Source organism: Dermacentor andersoni, chromosome 4 (genome assembly GCF_023375885.2).
Source record: "Dermacentor andersoni chromosome 4, qqDerAnde1_hic_scaffold, whole genome shotgun sequence".
NCBI lineage: Eukaryota > Metazoa > Arthropoda > Arachnida > Ixodida > Ixodidae > Dermacentor > Dermacentor andersoni.
Window position 1 is genome coordinate 49,479,996 of NC_092817.1, and position 21,210 is coordinate 49,501,205.

A 21,210-nucleotide genomic window follows, 5' to 3' on the forward strand; every position below is an offset into this window, starting at 1 on the left:
GCCACAGTGAAGACACAGCCGTCTACTTATTGGACAATTTCTTTTTCTTTTCGAAGTAACACAACAAATGCTTCAAGAGACGCATTAGGAGGTGTCAACAAAGTTGCGCAATAAATGAGAGGTTATAGAGCATGGCACACCTCCCTTTGGACTCTACTCGACCACGGCTAGCAATAAGAGGGTTGATCTGACCTTGCCTTATAAAAAGTGCACGCATTGCTGCCTTGAGATAGTCGTGCGGCTGACAGAAGTTTCTCGTTACATGGATTTCAGATCGCTGCACATTTCTGTGCATCACGACTCAATCCATACAAATGAAAATCCATACGTTCATACAAAAATTGGGAGAGCGACATTAACGTCTTTTGAAGGCTACAACCTGATGGAAAGTAGACAATCCTTTTCTATCACGAATTTTATGCGCATTCTCGTCAAAATATGTTTGAGGAGGGCCAAGGCTTTCAGATGAAAGACTTTTTTGCTCTCGAACGCAAGAGAGGAGTAAGTGCCGGCGCGACGACAAGGTTGAACGCTTGGTTTCTGACGCCGAAACACGACCGCATGTGTATATCTATAGTTGTTGCACAGTGCAAGTATTGAAGCTTTGTGCCAGTGGCATTACAAATCATCATTCAGTTCCACAGAACCGATTAGCATGCATTACACTCAGTTGTTTGTACCGGTAACTCCTTTGCTGTGACATGGTCCTTTCACGTACAATTTACCGCAAAAAGTGATCAGGTCTAATCGTAGGCGTGGAATCGGACGCGCAAAGAATGTTGATTAAAGTGAAGATTGCAACTAAGTTTTGTCGTTCTGGCTATGACATTCAAAAATGTGTGGGGGAAAATTGAACATTTCATTACAGTTCTAAATGATTTTCAATCCGCACTCGTAATGGCAACAATAGCTATTGTTTGATCACTCAATTATACCTCATTACTTTTAACTGAGGTAAATCAGATACATAAGATTACAATCTGATTACCTCTAATACTAATTCAAATGGTGGAAAACGACTGAGAATTTCCTTTTCTTTTTGCCAACCATGAATTGTAGATTCTGCATAAGTTATGGACGTCCACCTTAAATAAATAAATAAATTGATCAATCAATCAATATTTATTAGTGGTATATTAAAAGAATACACGTAAATATGAAGAAGGAGAGACAGAGAGAGAGAGAGAGAGAGTAATATAGGAAGGCAGGGATGTTAACCAGTCAATAGTCTGGTTGGCTACCCTACGCTGGGGGAAGGGAGAAGGGGAAGCGAGAGAAGGGAGAGAGAAGGTGTAGATACGTGTACGGACAGCACTTGGGTTAAAGCCGCTCGCGCAAACCAGAAGTTCCGAGAAAGCATAAAAGTGCCTTCACTGCGTTCTGAGCCGATGATCGGTCGGGACGGGGCTCTAGTAACGTCTGTTCACTAAGAGGACGATCATGTAATTTCCTCAATGTGTTGGATAAAGATTGTCTTCGTGCTTGAAATTGAGGACAATGGCACAATAAGTATTCAATGTTCTCCTCGCATTCGCAAACATCACATGCAGGACTATCAGCCATTCCAATTAGTGCTGAGTAGGCATTCGTGAAGGCAACTCCAAGCCATAACCGACACAGAAGAGACGCTTCACGTCGGCGTAGTCCAGCTGGAGGTCTGAGTTGAAGTGACGGGTTTAGTCTGTGCAGTCTTGTGCGCCTTGTATGTGCGGTGTTCCACTCTGCTAAGGAGATCGTACGTGCTAAAATGCCAAGTTGTCTCGCGGCGTCGGTCCTTGAGAGAGGAATCAGGACGCAGCGGTCTTCTTGGTTTGATGACCGAGCTGCCTTATCGGCGTCATCATTTCCTATGATACCGCAATGACCTGGTAGCCACTGGAAAGAGATATATCATGGCCTCTCTTAAGTGATGGACAAGTTCCACGATTTCGCACGTGAGCCGATAGTGAGCTGCATGTCGGAGAAATGACTGCACACATTGCAAGGCCGGCTTTGAATCGCAGAAGACTGCCAATTTTCTAGGACTTTCAGCATTTATCACATGAAGAGTGTCGCGGAGAGCCGCGAGCTCTGCAGCTGTAGACGTAGTGACATGGGAAGTCTTGAACCGCTGGGTTATTCTCATTGTTGGTATAACTACAGCGCCACCGGAACTGGTTGATGTAGTTGATCAATCAGTGTAGACGTGTGTACAGTCGCTGTATTTCTCGTACAAGAGAAGTAAAGTTAGTTGCTTGAGCGCTGATGATGGCAAGTCCGACTTTTTCTGAAGTCCTGGAAGTGTAAGGTTTACTTGAGTACGGCGCATACACCGTGGAGGAATGGAAAGCCTTGCCGCAGGTGTGTAACCTGACCTGAGAGAGGCACGGTGCGCGAAGATAGTCGCACTGAATGTCGTATGGGGCCTATCTACTGGGAGACTTGCGAAGTGGCGGGTAGGGGTCCGGGCGAAGTGTCTTATGTGCACACGCATTGTTTCAATGCTAATGTGCGTTATAATAGTGGAATCTTGAGCGACTGCAATAACTTCAGTCGTTGACGCACTCCGCGGTAGACCAAGGCATATCTTGAGGGCTTGGGTTTGGATGCTTTGGATTATATTCAGGTTAGTTCTGCAGGTGTTGGATACGACCGGTAGGCTGTGCCGCAGGAATCCAAGAGGACCCTGTACAGTTGCAGCATGGATTGTATTGGCACTCCCCAGGTCTTTCCTGCAAGGAACTTGAACATATGGCAAATTCCTGTCAGGCGTTTTTTAACATAATTCACATGAGGGGTCCATGAGAGATTTTTGTCAATGACCACCCCCAAAAATCTGTGACTCGTGCTGTACGAGATCAGTTGTCTGCCGACGGATATCACGTATGGAGACATTAATTACCTGGTAAACGCCACCACTGCACGCTTTTCGTATGATATATGAAGTCCTTCTTCTCGAAGGTAGGATGATGTTAAAGTGGCTGCCTTCTGAAGCCGCGTGCGAAGTTGCAGTCGCGTCACACCCGACGTCCAAATGCAAATGTCGTCGGCATAGATGGAGAGCCTAACAGTGCATGGCAGGATGTCGGCAAGGCCAATGAGTGTTAGACTGAAGAGCGTTGGGCTGAGTACTCCGCCCTGAGGCACCTCACGGTTACTGTAATGCGGGAAGGTCGGGCAATCCTCGGCAAGTATGAAAAAGGATCTCTTATGTAGATAGCTACTTATCCAAAAATAGACTTTGCCACCAAGTCCTACTTCCTCTAAGGCGTTGAAAATCACTTCGTGCGTTACGTTGTCATACGCTCCTTTAACATCCAGAAACAGGGCAGCAGATAATCTTTTGCAGGACTACTGGTGCTCGACGTATGTCACCAAGTCGATAACGTTGTCTATGGAAGAAGGGCCACGCCTGATACCGGCCACTGCATCTGGATATACCTGGTAATGTTCGAGGTACCATTCTAGCCGTGCTAGAACCATCCTCTCCATTAGTTTTTCCGATGCAACTGGCAAGCGCAATTGGTCGGTATGACGCAATGACTAAAGGTGACTTGCCAGGCTTGAGCAGTGGAATTAGGCGACTGGTCTTCCATTCCTGGAGAACCGTACCTGACTGCCAGGAGCTGTTGAGCAAGAGCAGGATCACTTTTCGAGCCTCTTCGCCAAGATTACAAAGGGCACGGTAGGTTATACCGTCGGGTCCTTGTGAAGATGAACGCTTGCACAAGGCCAGTGCAGCTTCGAGTTCCTCTATGAAGAAACGACGCTCCATGCGGGGGTCGCGTAAAATCGGTGAGTGGTGGAGCGTCGACGTTCCAGCGAACTAGTTTCGCCAGCAATACTTCTGCAGAAAGCTTCCGCGACGTCAACCTCGCTGCATTGTTGGTGAAGGGCCGAAGACTTAAAAGGGTGGCGCTGCTGAGGGGTTCCACGGAGACCACGAACAGTTCTCTATATGTGAGACAAAGGTTTTCGTGGATCCAAAGACTCGCAGAATGACTTCCATCTTTGCGATGCGAGTTTGTCCATGCGACGCTGATTTTTATTTTGAGTTCTTCTGGTCAACCTCAAGTGATGTACAGACTTCGTGCCCCTGTATTTCCGCTCTGCATGGCGACGAATTGCACGAAGCTTCTCTAGCTCAATGTCGTAATCGGTGCGTGTATACGTTCTCAGAAGCGAATGATTGGCAGCCTCTAGGGCACTCTTTATGATGTCCTCTAGGCTGGAGGAGAAGTCATTGCGACAGCCGTCTTCGACAATTGATTTGAACATCGGCCAGTCGAAGGAAGTCCCAAGGTTACAAACGGCAGCAGGACCTCCCATGTTAATATACTAGAAAACCGATAAAGCGACCATATAATAAAAAAACTATTTCGGAATGTTACTCGTAACAAAGACAGCAAATATTTCAGTGATTGCCTAGAAAATCATCATGAAACACACAGTGTTATCAAAGTTAGTGGAACGCAACAATCACACATTGAATAAAAGCATTGTTGGCTTTGACTTAAATACATAAATAGGTATTATTTACTTCAGTTCAGTTGAGAGTGAATTCCATAATGAAATGGATGAGAAAACAATGCTCATTTGCCATAATTTGTATGTATTTCAGGGAGAAGAATTTATTATGCACGGCAAATGCAGTTGTGTTGGGATTAGGTAATATAAATACAGGAAGAACGTCGATTATGAACATGCGATGAAATACCTCAAGAAAGGAAACACACATACTGTAAATATAGAGTTCAAGGATATGTAGTATGTTAAGTTGGACTAAAATAGGATGTCATGGCGTCAATCGAGTCGCGGAAGTAATAAGTCGCACGGTTTGCTTTTGCAGTATCTTCAGATGTCAAATGCGAAGTGAATATGAATTAACCTATGATTTAATCCAGTAACTTGAATGACTGTGTATGAATGCATAGCACGATGCTTTAATAGTGTTTACGCTAAAACACTTTTTTGATTTTACCAATGCCCTAATTCCATATGAAATATTTTTACAAACTGAATTGGCATATTGGTGAAATTTCAAATGGGTGTCAGCTATAACTCCTAAAAATGATGTATGACAACTTAAAGCAATAACTACAGAGTTGTCATAGAGACCGGCAATAGTTAGCACTTTTTTGTTGGGTGTACGAAAAAGCATGAAATTAGTTTTGCGTGGATTAAGCAATAGTCCATTAGGGTTGCACCACTCTTCGAGGAAGGTCAAGTCAGTTCGATGATTAGATACGAAAGTCGCAGAATCTGAATGATGAGAAAAGATAATCGTGGGACAGAATGCCAGAAAATTGTTGTTTTGCCCAAGCTATCTACCCAACGAACGCACAGCAAAGATTGTGTACAGAATTTGGGGTCCACTGCAAACAAAAAGTACTTATGATGTAGAAAAATAAGAGAGAAAGAAAAAAGAAAATGAAAAGAAAGTAATAAAGTTTTCTTACAGAGGTATGCACGCAGTGTCTCACTGAGGTATCATCAGGTAACATGCAGTCAAGCAGCATGTAAAGACATTTGTTCAAGAAGTGCCCAGAGAGCAAAATTGTATACCTTCGTTACACTTGTGCATTTAGTATGTCTGAGTTTGGAAGCTGGGTTAATGTATAAAAGGTAATCATACCTCATCACCTAATCAATACTACACAGTAAAAACGGTCTTTTTGGCTGATATATGATAAATGTACGGATTTTATGGATGATGTGGGTTTTACGGATGTAAAAGTGGAAAATCGTAAGACGCATCGTTCTTGCGGAAGAAGATAGTTATTACCCTCACCTTATGCCGCTAACCAATTCACGCGCACCTTTTGAATCTGCAAAGTCTAAAATGCTCGCGTCGCACGAGATCATTAATGCAGATGCACTGAATCCACTGGTTCCACACGTCAAGCCGCAGACGCATATTATGCTGCTTGCAGAAAGATGCAGTGCAAGAGGATTACGACAGAGATCATTAGGACTAATTAGATATGTCACGTTCTCACTAAAGTTAGAAAGACTAAGCTACCGACTCGCGTTCTTTTATTCTTCTCAATAAACATTTCCCCCCTCATCCTTCTTACTTAAATCTTTCAACGACAACACAGTATAGTCAAGTTTACGTGGAAACCCTAACCTAACATGTACACCGCTTATAGTTTACTCGGGCAAGATATAGTCAAGGTATAGAGATGCTACACGATGTAGCGGTCCCCGTCGTCGGAACACATACCTTATACGTCCAGGTGCTTCACCAAGGAGAGCGTTGGAGGTACTGTGAGTTTTTTTCGCTGCGGTGACGCTTAATGCAAATGTTCTTCGCTCAGCTTTATGCACATAGGAGTTCAGCCGAGACGCTTAAGTCTGCTGTGATTGGATGCCGCTGAGCGAAGGAAGTGCCCCTCTAAGCATCCAGGGCTTGCGTGGTGACTGGCAACATCCTGAGAGTCAGAGACCTTGTTGCATTTGTACATGCAAGACACCAGCAATACTTTGTTGCTCTCTCTCTCTCTCTCTATCTATCTCTCTCTCTCTCTCTCTCTCTCTCTCTCTCTCTCTCATTTTTTATTAAATGCTTGAAAACAGAATTTGGCTTAGGACGTGCTGGCCACCCACTGCCATTTCGCACTTTTGAGAAAGGACACAGAAACCGTTGCCAACGGGTCGTGCAGGAAACAAAAAAAGACATGTAGCAGACTTGTGCAACCTTACAGAATCAGAACCCGATTTTCAGCGAAGCTGTTCCTTTTGTACGGTTGCAGTAAGGATTTCGGTTGCCTGTAATTAAATCACATACTTCAAAATGTTGCCCGTATATGACTAGTCCGTTGGAAACCGTGGCTGCATATACGGGGTGTTTTATTTTATCGTTAACTGAATATTTCAAGATCACTCTGCACACGTAGCGCAAATCTACTAAATGAGCTGGATTACTCTCCAAGGCAGATAACATTTACACAGAAAGTGAAAGCCAATATTTGGCTAATTATAACAAATGTAGCTAATTTACTTTTAAACTACTTTAAGCTATATATTGCAATTTAAGAATTTTAGCCGGTGATCTTTAAAGTCACATCCACTTGGAACGAATTCTGAGGACTACATCAGCTTCGAGATATGGGTTTTCAAAGTTTGCGACAATAGGCATTGGTGTTCCAATAAACCTTGAGCTTCAGTGCATAAAAACGCGTTTTGCCATAAAAGTGTGTGGAACACCACTGCATTCTTGCACCAAGCTTGAAAAAATGCATTGGTGTTCCGATACCTTTCGAGCTTCAATGCATAACAAGGCGCTTTGCCTTAAAAGTAAGTGTGACAACAGTGCATTATTACCCCAAGTTTGACTGTGCTTAACTCAGAACGGGTGGTAGTTTCAAAATTTAGATTAACAGGAAGTCCCTGTTGAAACCATTGGCTTCAATTCGTGTGTCGAAATATGTGTGCTAATGTAATTAGTATGAAAGTTAATAAGTATGTTAATTAGTCAATTACGCGTATTGATTTACAGTGTAAGCAGTGTATATCTTTGTGAGTATTCCATCTCAATAAGTAGATTTGTACTGAATGCCTGAGGCGATTTTTTCAGAATCTGTTAACGTTAAAGTGGAGCATCTGGTAGATAATGCTTTCGAGCACTTGAGAAACTTTTACAAAAGTTTTACAAAACTTTTACAAAAAAACTTTTACAAAAGAACAACCTTCGCGAAATGCGAAGGTTGTGGGTTCGGTTCCCACCTGCGGCAAGTTGTTTTTTTATCCACTTTAATTTCCATTAATTTATCGTTTCTTCATTCCATTTATTAAGCACAAGTAATTTCTCCTATGTTGTCCTTGGTGTCAGTGTTTGTTGGCTTCTCATGATTTTACAAAGGCAGTAATATGTAATATGCCCGTGCATTTCACTTTGTCAGAACATTGGCCATACGGTGCACGCGCCTCCTCCCCTCCCCTCCCCCCTCTCCCGCTAAATATGATGTCGGTTGTGTTCACGGTTCCCACGGTGGCAGGATACATTTTGCGTTCGCAAAACATAGCTTCAACGCTCCGGATTGCTTTCATACGTAATTTGCTGCTAATGCCGCAATTAGTCAACAAATTTTGAACCTCTCGTATACATTACTCACAACCTGCCTCTGATTTAAAAAAAAAGACAATATAAACAAGGATCTAGGACAGTAGGGAAACCTACTAGGGACCTTGTATAACACATTAAAAAAGGGGAAAGAACATACGAGGGTTCCATTATTACTTCTAACGCTTCTAATTAGGCCAGGAATGCGAAAGTGTTGCCACACAATGCACTAAGCATGACTCCCATTTCCACAAAATATAAACTTGCTGTAACCTAAAGTTATCTCCCGACATTAGTTGAAAACGGCTGTATGACACTCTGATGCAGAATCTTTCTGCCAAAGCTGCAGTCAATCGGCATGCATTTAACTTCGCACGGATATTTGCAGTAGCTTTCCCCCCATTTTCGTTAACTTTGATTTTTGCCAGGGCAACAAGCTATATATCCTGCGTCGCTCGTAAGACATGTACACTCATAACGCTCCAGAGCGCTTGCATATGTAATTTATCGCAAAGGACGCAATTAACCCACATACTTCAAATTTTGCCCGCCACATCACCTTATTCTTACATTCACCAAACGTAAACAATGTGCCTTGTTTATTTCACCAAAGATACTGTGATAAGCTGATATAACGCATAGGAGAAACCGAAAGAAAAGGGTCAAGTAAATATTTGCAAGGCTCTTAATTGAGCCAGAAACGCTAAACTTTCAAGACACATTGCACTTAATATGGCCCTCATTTCAGCTTTATATAACGTTTGTTTAGCGATTTCTCTTGCGACATTAGGAAGCGACAACAACGGCGTGGTGCATTATAACACTTACTTAAGGAATTTTTTCGCAAACGCTCTATTTGAGCCACGGACATTAAAAATAGCACAATGATTTACCATAGTGATCAGAATATTTGCATTTATGCCAGGGCAGCATGCTCACTTTTCTGCCGCTCCTAAAGTACCCACTTAACGCTTCTGCGCAGTTGCATGTACGTATTTTATTGCAAAGGCCGCAAATAACCACATTTGAACTTTGCCAACATATTGCTCAGCCCATGCCCCTTATTTTTCGCTAACTGTAAACAAAGTGTGTTGTTTAGTTCATCGAGGACACCGGAGAAACCAACTGCGAACGCATTACAATATATAAAAATAGGAATAAAGCGAGAGTTCAGTATTAGTTGCAACACTTCAAAGCCAGGAATGTGAAAGTTTCGAAACACATTAAAGTTGCATTCCCCTTATGTTCATTGAACTTGAAGTTGATGCCTTGCACAGTTGTTTAAGGACTCCGCGAAATACTGTGGATAACGGGACTACAACACCTCACTACCCTTGATTAAAATGTCTCTTTTTTTTCTTCATTGCAAAGGTAGTGTTTGATCTACGGGCATTTAACAGCGCACCAAGATTTCCATTGACGTCGCCTAACTTTCGGTGAATGTGATCTTGGTTTCTGTTCAACATTTCGCACGGCTCCTAAAAACAAAGAAGAAAAAAAGAAAAACTGATTTATAAACGCTTAGAAGCGCCTAAATGCGCAATTTATTGATGTAAAGTACAAAAATTTTGAATACAGCCCCCAAAACTTTGAATTTCGCCTACGCACAACCAACAACGTGTTCTTAAATTTTTGTAAATATGAAGTTTGTCTAACGTAAGGTTCCCTAGGGACGCTGAGAAACATAGTGTGAAATGATCATATAACGCTTTCGAACACTTGCTAAAGGACACTTTTACAAAGGCTGTATTCAATCCACATGCATTTAATTTCGCGCACAAATTTACCATAGCGGTCTCCTCGCGTTCGCTAAAAGCGATTCTTGTGTCATGTGTAGTTACACCAGGACAGTGTACTCAATTTTGTGTCCCATTTAATATACACTGATAGCCTACGAAGCATTTGCATACGTAATTTATTTCGAAGGGATCAAATGATCCACATGCTTTAAAATTGTTTTACACATTACCCATAATGTTTCCCCTACTTTCGCCAAATATGAACAAGGTGCCTATTTTAGTCCGTCGAATACACTGGAGAAACCAACTACAAAATCCTTATGACGCATGACAATAAAAAAAGAAAACAAGGTTCAATAATTATTTTCAGCTCTTCCAGTTAAGCCGGTAACGTAAAAGTGTTTCCACACATTAAATTTGTCACTCGCCTTATTTTATCTGAATTTGAAGTTGGTGTCCTCAAGAAGTTGTTTTATCACTATCGGAAACATAGTGGATATTGCCGATATAACACTGCGGAACGCTTGAATATGTAACGTTCTACAACTCCTGTAACTAATTTATTATAGTTTAAACATTTAACGTTCGTCACTCATAACATGCGTCTTTCTTCAAACAAATATAAACACTGTGCCTCGCATATTTGGCCAATGAGCCCAAAGAAAAGCAAAGGCATGCCTCATATAAGGTATGAAAAATAGAGTAAAGAACCAGTATTCAGTAATTATTTTTAAAGAACATAATTAAGGTACACACGTCAAACTTTCCGCACGCGTGACATATAAAGTTCCTCACGTTTTCTGCAAATGTGAAATTTCTTCCATTTATGGTACTCATAGGAACACGGGGTAACATTTTAGCGCTTCTTATAACCCCTCTAAAAGGGCCAAACACGAGGGATCATCAATTTTATTTTAACCCCTAATTGACAAAGACGCTTCAAAATTTGCTTGCCTTTGCCCCTAATATTCGTCAAATTCCCTTAAGATATAAACTTCGTGAATGATATGTTAAAGAGAAACGTGTGAACTTGCATTTAACGTTTGTGAGCGCATCTAGTTGCATTAGAAGTTTAACTGTAAAAGAACATAGACGTCCCGGCACGATGCTCACAAAAGATCACTGACAGCAAGCGAAAGCTTGTACAAACTACAAGTGCAAGGAAAACACACGACTGAAAATATGGTATAAGAACGATCATTTCTTTCATGCAGTAACAATCTGACGCAGTCGTTACAAATATTTCAAATGTATCTCCGAACGCAAACAAAGGTAATTTTTTTTTTCATCTTCGCCTCTGTAGAGCTCAACAATAAAGAGGCTTAACTTTGTTTAGGGCCCAGGCGAAAACGACATATGCCAGTCGGCGTAAGGCTTGTGCGATGTACCTTTATACTACGAAAATAGGCATTTCAATTTTGTTTTTGTATGCGCGAGTTGCCATTATCGCAATAATGTGTCTCTTTGTTTATTATTATTATTTTTTCCATCATGTTACGAAAGGCCATTGCACTCGTAGTTTCGAGCGGCAAGAACCTGCAGTCCGTTTGTACCAGTCCAAAAAGGAACGAAACACGATGACTTTGGCGCGTTGTCAATCACTAAGCGCATGTTACAGCCTGCTGCGGGGCACGGTACATCAGTGCGTACAAATCTTGAGTTACCACGCACACACAGGCACAGGCACGCAAGCGAAAAAACGTACAAAACCACACATAGTATCGCACGCACATAGGCCACGTCTTTCAGATCCAAAGCCCACTGTTCTGGATCGAGTCGCGCGGCAGGTAAGTCGGCTACACTAAAACGTTCAAATTTTATTTTCTGCATAGAAAAACTAAAAAAACTTCAACGTTTCACACCCTGACGTGCTTGCAAATGGATTTCCTGCCTATCGGCAATGCTGTCTTTACAATTGTAATGCCACCCGATACTGAGTATAGATTCCTCCGCATTAGGGATACGACGGCAATGCGTTTTTTTCCTTCAGTGCTCAAAACGGCGGGGGAAACGCGATGAGCTATGCGCAACTTAACGTGCCTACGAAAGAAGCAAGGACATAATTAAAGGTGGCACCGCACGTCTTGAGTTAAGGACTGAGTCTGTTTTACGCTAGTATTTGTGCACGTGCTGTACCTGACGCCACCTCTCTCTTTCGCACGTGCAGAGTGTACGCACGTTCCTACATGTACACTGAAGCCTGAATTCGCCCATTTCCGCGGTCGTGAAGAACGCCTGAGAGGTTGTACGGTCGCCTCTGTTCAGCTGTCTCTGTTTACAATTCGATTTATCGTCTTCTTAGTTGACCTTGCATCCAGTTGTTAAGGGCATTAGCTGTCCTAAAAAAAAAAAAAAATTAAAGTACGCCGCCTTCTTTTTCTCCACGGACTTCACGCAGCGTATCAATTTGTTTACAAATCGGAAGTATTCGGTGTTACATTCGATATATGAAGGTCGTTTTTTACAGCGAAGGTGTGTATGGCAAGGATCCTGGGATTTTCTCAGCGTCCGTCACATCAACAGAAAACTCAGCGGGCCGATCCCGGCAGCAGTGCAGGGCCAGGAGCAATGAATGGCCCGTAAGGCAGAGGCGTGAAGCGAACGTCCAGCACAGCTTTCGTTTCAATATGAAACGCACAAATAGAAACACCCGTCAAACCGCATCATTGATGACGAGGCGCACGCACTCCCGCGTTGATCTACGTACGTTGCCGTCAATCCCTCGCCGTTGGTCGTTGTCGGATACTTTAACGTAGACATCCGAAAACAGGAAACAAAGCAGTGGTTCAACCACTTAGTGGAAGAGTTTGGCCTTGGTTACTTTAACGATCCGATTCAACCAACTACCGTACACGGGTCATGCATCGATTTAACTTTGGCCAAAAAACATTCTCAAATAATAATGGGAAAGATCTATGTGTATCATAGCGACCACAAAGCAGTTATATGTAGCAGTAATTTGAACTTAATAAATAAAGTAAAGGTTTTGTAAGCTGCAATTAAACGTGCGTTTGTGTAATATATAACTTTCAAGAGCAATGTGCGTAATGCGCGCACATCATGTGATCAGTGTTTGAAAAGTTACCCTACATTAGGCACGACATATCTACAGCTTCGCTGACCAATCACCTTCACAGGAGTGGACTGGCGGATATTTTTTCTTAAACATTCTTATTCGATTCTCTTAAAAAATTTCGCTATTCGAATATCCCTATTTCAAATCGACGTGGTTCAATTCAACACGGGTAGGATCAACGGTGAGATGGTATGACTGAGACGAAAATATCAAGAAAATAACAGATAAAAATGCAATTTCATAGAATGAAATGAGGGCTATACGTATAGTAAAATTACCGAACGGTGTACAAATATTCGCAAAAACGAAGGTTCCTGGCATGGAGCCAAATACCGAATACTTCTTCACTTAAAAGAACGCGCAAAGAAAGTTCATGGTGGGAGCTGTATAGTAAACAATGGTGATGTTATTTTTATTACATGTCATGCAGGCCTGAAGTGTGGCCAATCTGGCGGCTTGAATATGAGAAACTAGGGGCATATGATGTCTTGCGCGTCTATACGATAATGTCATCAAAGGTACCATACACATGACTCGCAAAAGGTTTAACAAGGTAATAGCATTGTAATACTGCAGGTTATATGCAGCACGCCGTAGCCATTTCATTGGCTCATTCAGTATGCAGTGAGTATGAGCATCGATAACCTCTTCTGCTCAGACTCATTTGCAACAGAGGACGCATTGGTCCAGTATAGTTGGCTGACTGGGCTTAAGAGCGGATATTTAGGGTGTCTGTTGTACAGTCACCGCTTGAATTGGTTTCCCTGCCAAAAGCCCCTTCAAGAACCGCAATTATGTCGTATTACTCGGTGTTAACGAATATTCAAAGACTTCTAATATCTAATCCCCGAATCGAATAACAGTGTTGGATTCCTATTATGTTCGTGGTCATTTCCTCTTTGAAACATGACGCACTGAAGGTGTGGGAAACTCAAATAACCAGCGGCATTATTCGAAATAAAATTCTCTCTCTCTCTCTCTCTCTCTCTCTCTCTCTCTCTCTCTATATATATATATATATATATATATATATATATATATATATATATATATATATATAACTTGAGTGGTGCTACAAGGTAAACAGAACAAGTATTTAATTTCGACAGTTTCGATCGGTGGACCGATCTTCATCAGGGTTTACAAAAAAATGGCAGTTCGGCCCTGGTAGTGAGGACACCAGACCGGGTGCCCGGTCGTTCTTACATACATCTCGGTTTGATGTACGTAAGAACGACCGGGCACCCGGTCTGGTGTCTTCACTACCAGGGCCGAACTGCCATTTTTTTGTAAACCCTGATGAAGATCGGTCCACCGATCGAAACTGTCGAAATTAAATACTTGTTCTGTTTACCTTGTAGCACCACTCAAGTTCTTTACGTTTGAAAGGTAGCCTGAAGAATCCCTCTTTGCCTACTACTATATATATATATATATATATATATATATATATATATATATATATATATATATATATATATTATATATATATATATATATATCATTTTCGTGTGTATGTGTGTGTGTGTGTGTGTGTGTGTGTGTGTGTGTGTGTGTGTGAACGAGGAGAAAGGAAACCAAGGGGCCCCATTCCTATATTTATTAGTCAGTACATAAGAAGTCAACAAACAATGACGCGAAGGACTGTTGGCTTCTTTATATATATATATATATATATATTAAATTAAATTATGGGGCTTTACGTGCCAAAACCACTTTCTGATTATGAGGCACGCCGTAGTGGAGGACTCCGGAAATTTCGACCGCCCGGGGTTCTTTAACGTGCACCTAAATCTAAGTACACGGGTGTCTTCGCATTTCGCCCCCATCGAAATGCGGCCGCCGTGGCCGGGATTCGATCCCGCGACCTCGTGCTCAGCAGCCTAACACCATAGCCACTGAGCAACCACGGCGGGTTATATATATATATATATATATATATATATATATATATATATATATATATATATATATATATATATATATATATACGTGCTTTTTCTCGTACATTATTTTTTCTGCGATAGTGACCTGTTCGTGAGTCGAGGCGTGATATCAGCGGATGTGTCACCGGCAACTTCCTTTATGTGGATGCAGAGAGAGCGTATACGTCGAAAAGCCTTATAGCGTCCACCCGGTATAGTTCCCCCGTCCGCTGTCTCGATAGCGCCCTGCAGACATGATGCTCTCTCTGGCCGGATGCTCCGTCCGTCCTGTTTCATTCGTGTCAATCGCTTCCCCGTTACACGCGGCAATATGAGATCGGGAGGAAGTACAGCGGACGGGGACGTCGACTGAACGCCGCATGAAGCGCCCATTAATTTGTAGATACATTGCCGCGTCTCAGAGGCAAGACTTAAAAAGCGCGGCAAAATTGCGCGCCAGTTGCTCGATGTGGCGCGCACTGCGGTAACTACACCGGCAAAGGCAAATGACACTGATGAATGCTAGAAACACGCTTTCTCCTCCCAGGACAAAGGCGTGAAATTTGCGGAGCAAATGAGCTGCACGGTAAGGAGATAAAAAACAGAAGAACACCAACAGCAAAAGGAGTCGGAGGAGAAATCTCGCGTATCATTTGGTGAAAGGCTGCAGCGAGGGCGGGTTTCAGTGAGCTGACGCCATTTCCTCCGTTTTCTAGCCCTCGCACCGCAATGGGCGGTAGCTGATCTTTTTGCGCGGAGGTCAAGCAAGGCGTCGTGATGCCACTGAGGGGCCCGGGTACAGCTATTGCGACGAGAACTTGTTACTTGCAACGGCAATCTTGTTATTGAAGGATAAAACACGCTTCATGCAGCGCTCTATGTTTGCGCTGCGTTTACAGGGCCCTGTAGGAACAAGCTGCATACAACTGCCTTGTACGCAACTCTTGGGAAGAAGTCTCAAACAAATCGACGTTGCCGCCATGTTGCCCTTCCGGTCAATGAACGGCTGCCCACGGTCGGCTATGTTGCGGCGACCTTGCAACATGTTACGGCAACACGGAAATACTGGGCCTTTACGTTAATGTACTGCATAATAATTGGCAACGAAAAAGGCGCTGAACGCATAAGTCGATATGTTGTAGGTTTTGAGTGAAGTTGTTGCTCCGGAGAAAATGTCAACACTGCTGGTATTTTTTATATGCGACATCACGATGTTGCCTTTAATGGAGGACCGGGCAAGCCTAGCGCCGGCCTCACATTTGTCACGATTTTTCTTTCGTTCTTTCCCCCGCTCTCCAGGAATGGCTGAATGGACTTTATGGCAGATTGCAATGTATAGTTGCTCGATTGACGCTCCGAGCACAGCCTCCGCATCACAGGAGCACGGCCTCCGCCTACCTGTGATGTTTTCTAGCTGCCCTTGTAACAACTTCACTTTGACCGGACCCAGAAATACCTTTAAGGACGCATATCTGTAAAACGCAGCGAAGTCGTTTGACCATTAATTGACTACGCCGCAGACACGCTGCAGCATTACACATGAGAACGACACGACGGACACGCGGTTCAGATCGAGAGCATCACTGCCCGCCGTGCGATTCGTCATGCTTCGCGGATCGTGTGACAACAGCGATATGTTGGGGATGGAACCGTTGCCGGTGTACTCACGTGATGGCATGCAGCAGCGATGCGTATCCCTTGACGGAAAGCGCAGCGCCCCCTAGTCAGCCACAAAAGCGTCCGCGCTTCTTCCGGTTCGTCTTTCCAGGACAGGAGACGAGGCGCGGCAGACCGGACGCTCGCCAAGGTGCCTGCAACATCGCTTCCCTTTCTCGCCGCTATGACTGTCGGCGGCACCAGGCCAAAGAAATGGGTGAGGAGGCAGCGCGGGTGTGGGTAGCACCGCAGTCAACAGCCATTCCGGCGGCGTCGGCACGTGCCGACCTCCAAGTCATCCGCAGCCGTAAACAGAGTCGCGCTCGGCGGCTTCGCACTCGCAAATATGCTCCGATCCTGGAAACCGGCCCGAAAGAGGTTGGTTCTGAACACGGAGGTTGGTGGCCTTGCTCAAAGCCTTTGTTGCGTCTTGCGAGCTATTAGGCTTCCCGGGTTCACTTTGTCGTGATGTGCGCGGCGCTGCAGTAATCGCGAATGCGGGGGCACACGTTTCTGTCGTTAAACGAGGGCGACGGACGCCCCTTGGCTGGCGCGATCTTGAACCGTAGCGCTTTTGGAGAAAGGAAGAGTCCGGGTGACCAGCAGTGCAAGACCCGCCCCGCCGTACATGCTTGGCTCCACGCGCGCGCCCCAGCTCAAGAAATCATGTACACCACTTCGAGGCTGGTTCTGTATATCCAACAAAGAACAACGCTGTAACGTATAAATCGGGTCCTTTTGTGTAAAACCCGATAATTACCAATTCTTGGATCCCGAACAAGCTTTATTCAAATCGGGCTAAACGCAATTTTTCCCCGAAATTCAGCCTTCCGTAAAGGATAATAATAAACGCAGCTGTTACAAAACTAATTAACCCGGTCCAGCTTGTGTGAGCAAGTGGTCAAGACATATGAGTAATAGATTCGCATATGAATGTAATAAATGCTTCCTTTTCGCTAAACACTCAAGCGAAAACTGGCATATACGTATAATATGTTTAGGCCCTGCCGGCCTTGAATGAACGAAAGCTTGTTACTCATTTAGTAGCCTCGTGTACATGAATGTGACAATGGCCCATCGCGTGGGATTTGCCGCACGTCGCATACACGTAAACGGTGGTAATGCGCTGGGAAGCGAACCCAGCCTTGAGGTTGCTCGGTGTGGCGAGCAGTAGCTGTGTCGTTAGGAGTACGTTTACTCAACCGTATCTTAGGTTCACATGAGGATGCAGATTCATCTAGTTGGTATTCCATTGTTTCATTACAGAGCGTATGGCGGCACGACGCAGCAAAACAAGACAGCAACAGACAAGGACGAAAGGCCCGACAGGTCTAGGATGCACAAAGAAATGCTCAATACGCACGTGATAATATATGTCGACAAAGGCTTGTAAAACAACAAAAAGCATCTCGCCTCTTGCGCTGCATGCCCGTACGCACTACTATACTTTATTGCTTTGGTAAATAAGTTGCAGAGAAGAACGTAAAGAAGGGATCGCCAACGCGTCTCTGCTTGTTATTTCTGTTTATGTGGCTTTTAAGTGTAAATAATGCCGTCAAACAAGCATTTGTATAAATTAGTTTGTCACATGATTTGCGTGCTGCTCTCTTTGTCATGACATGTTCCTGTGAGTGAGTGATACGTTTATCCCTAAAAAAGTCGTCTGGGAAATATTCCAACAAATTCACGAACATTGGGCAGCCAGACAGCAAGAACATTGAATTCTCCTCGGTTTTCTTCCTTTTAAAAGACAAGGCCCAATTTTTACACTCCGAATATATATATATATATATATATATAACCCGGAAACGAAGAAGTCTACTTTATAATAAAGCGTTACCAGCGCCAAGGGACTAGGCGCATGATGATATCGTCCAGAGGGCGAACATATAACTCCGTGTGATATATTATGTGAGGCTCCCTCTGGCGGTAAGCTTGTCTTTGCGTCGTCTTTCATTTCACTTTTTCTTGCAGATTCTGTTTCAAGTAAAAACCACAGCTCTTTTCTCATTGGCCTCATTGTCTGTCGGCTTTATGTGGCTGTAACCAATTAAAATCGAGCTCCTTGTGTCCCCTTCTTATCGTCCATTGTAGTGCAAGAATCGAATTACATGACTACACGAAGAACGCGAAAAAAGGTACTTTTTTTTGCATTCTGCCGCCTTTGGCTTATTTATGCCACTTGTCTAGCTGCTTTTCTCGTGTCCAATCCTTTGTTGCACCTCAACCCTTGGATTTGACACGCGTGCTTTGTAATTCGGCAGAGCACAATTTTATCTGCAGACGATTTTACGGTAAACCGGAAAGGCTCGGTGCAGGCAGGTAGGAATTATGCAGGCAGGAATCAAAAGGTGCATGACGTCCTAGGGCCCTTACTGGACCAACACCACCTGGATAGCAAAAGGCCTTCTCACTCCGACCTATCACGTCGCCTTACGTGGCCGGACTGCCGTATAATCTAATGGGGATGCTCCCGGGTAGGCAACAGTGATTTTGACGTCGCCGCTTTTATCACGCTAGTCTTTCCAATGGACATTTCGGGCCAGGCAGCGTGACGTCATGGATCGGAGTAAACAGGCATTGTGCTATCTAGGTGGTGCTGACTGGGCCCTCGGTAAGACTTCATTATCCGTGAAACGAATTATTCGTGTGCTCCTGAAATTTTAAGCAACGCGGGTTCAGATTTGCGGCTACATGTGAGCATGCTCGTCGGAAACGAATTTGCAAACACTCACATTCCACACTAACTGTCCTCATCAACACTCCCCATAACCCTCTTCTCCGCTTCTTCAATTTCCTTCTTAGAAGAGTGTTAGGCTAGAAGGCTTTTACCTATCGTCGACCGCTCTGCTTTACCACAACAAAACCTTCCTCTCTTTTTTCTTTGTTGGTGACCGACACATCGCTGCCAAACACATCTTATTGCCACAAGGTACAGCTGAGGCAGGTTCCAACTCACTTTTACGAGACCGCGGACCTGATGCTCCTCTGTTATACGTATTTAAGAATAAAGGGTCCCTCCCCAGGTATGTCCATTTTGAGCTGACAAGCGCAGAGCATACAATGCGCGCCGACAATCGTGTTTGCAAAGAAGTACATCGCTACGCACCGCGGAAAGGTCTGAAATTTCAAACCGAACGCCGTTTTTCCTTCTCCTCGCGGCCGCCGCGCTCCAAGCCGGACGGTGACGTAGTCGTGCCCCTGCGCCTACGTAGTCGTGTCCGCAGTGCGACGTCGCTCGTGGTGACACGTGATTTCGAGAATTATTCAAGGCACCACCTGTTATCTGTGCGATCTGTTGCTTGAATTGACGAATTGAAGTTTAGAGAAATAATGAAACAAACAAACGGTATGTCTGCGTGTTTTTTGTTTTACTTTCTACCGAAGCAAAAGAGACGTACTTCCGCTTCGTCTGCTTGTTCCCAGAGTCGTGCGGTTATGTGCGCAGGTACCGAAACTATGCTATTTTCCACCGTGTTCCAGCGCGTGATCATGGTCTGCGATCCGCTTGTTCCGCCTCAGTATTCGTATAGCACTGAATTACACCACTAGTCATCTTTCCTTGTGCACAGCGCGCAAAATCATGCGCTGCGCGAACGAGACAACAGCTCGCGCACGACGCCGTCGGCGGTAGTGCGTAGCGCCGAAAAAAAGCGAGGAGAAAAAAAAATGAAGGCGGGGCCTGCGACGTATGCGTCACGCATTCCTCGAGGTCCGGTATGAGAGAACGCAGGGAAGGAATTTCGCTTGCGGAGGCTAGACGGGGCGAGTGGAGAGAGTGTCTTGCTTGGCAGTGGAGCCCGCCTGCTGAAATCATGGGTTCAAGGCACTGAAATATTTTTATCTCGGCTATTAATGAGCCGATTTGAAAAATGTTTGCGGCAGAACGCTCCCTAGAGGACACGTTACAACTTCCAGTGCATAACCGAAATTTGCTATAGGGCCTGGTGAGGGGCCCTCTAAGAATGGGGCACCCGGGTGCCTGCTCTCTCACTCTATTTCATGTTCAAATGTACAATCCTTTTTCACGAGAGCGTTAAAATGCGTGATAACCATGTCGCGATATTTCATAACATTCTTAATTTCACAAACATGGACTTATGAATGACAAAGTTATACAAGAAACGTTATAAGAATTCGTTATGCAAAAAGTGAGGCGTGCAGACAGGACACAAGAGAAGTGGAAGACACGAACGCCGACTATCAACTGAAGGGAGCACTGAGGCAAAAAGAAGAAAGAAGACACAAAACTCATCTGCGCAAGCTCTGGAATGGTATCACCACGTGTCAGTCGGGTACATGTGCCGATCTACGTAAGAGATAGCTGTTAAGGCACTTAATCTCTTCCTTATGTAAAGTAATCGAAGGCTGACTCACGCACGCACTTCCACCATTATAGATATGCCATGCCTCTACCATAAAACGCGTATCTTCATTCTTGTGCCTGTACAATATCGCGCATTCACCTAACTCTGGCGTGCAGTTACAATCTTGGCAATGTAGAGAAAGATTAGAAGGCGATCCACCGGTTAACGACCTCTTATGTTCCATTAGCCTGATTGATACACCGCCCCGATTGCCCTACGTAGAACTGGCCACAGCTAAAGGGAACTTTGTAAACCACACCAATACGACAGTGCTCAGAGCGCTCAATCTGTTCTGCGTTCCCTTTAATTACCCCTTCCTTTTTGTTCTTTCTGAGCTAAAAGTCTAAAAAAGTCATGACCTACCAACTCGCCCAAACTGCCACGCTTTTGACTCACTTAGTAG

At 44.0% G+C, this 21,210-nt stretch overlaps 1 long non-coding RNA gene across 1 annotated transcript in view; it reads left to right on the forward strand.

Annotated features, from left to right (window-relative positions):
- The window catches only part of LOC140217328 (uncharacterized), a 28,666-nt gene extending 10,634 nt beyond the window's left edge, over positions 1-18,032 (forward strand). The window contains exons 2-3 of the long non-coding RNA XR_011893842.1: positions 16,553-16,837; positions 17,707-18,032. This is a non-coding gene — a long non-coding RNA (uncharacterized lncRNA). The remainder of the gene's footprint in view (positions 1-16,552; positions 16,838-17,706) is intronic.
- The last annotated feature ends 3,178 nt before the right edge of the window (positions 18,033-21,210 follow it).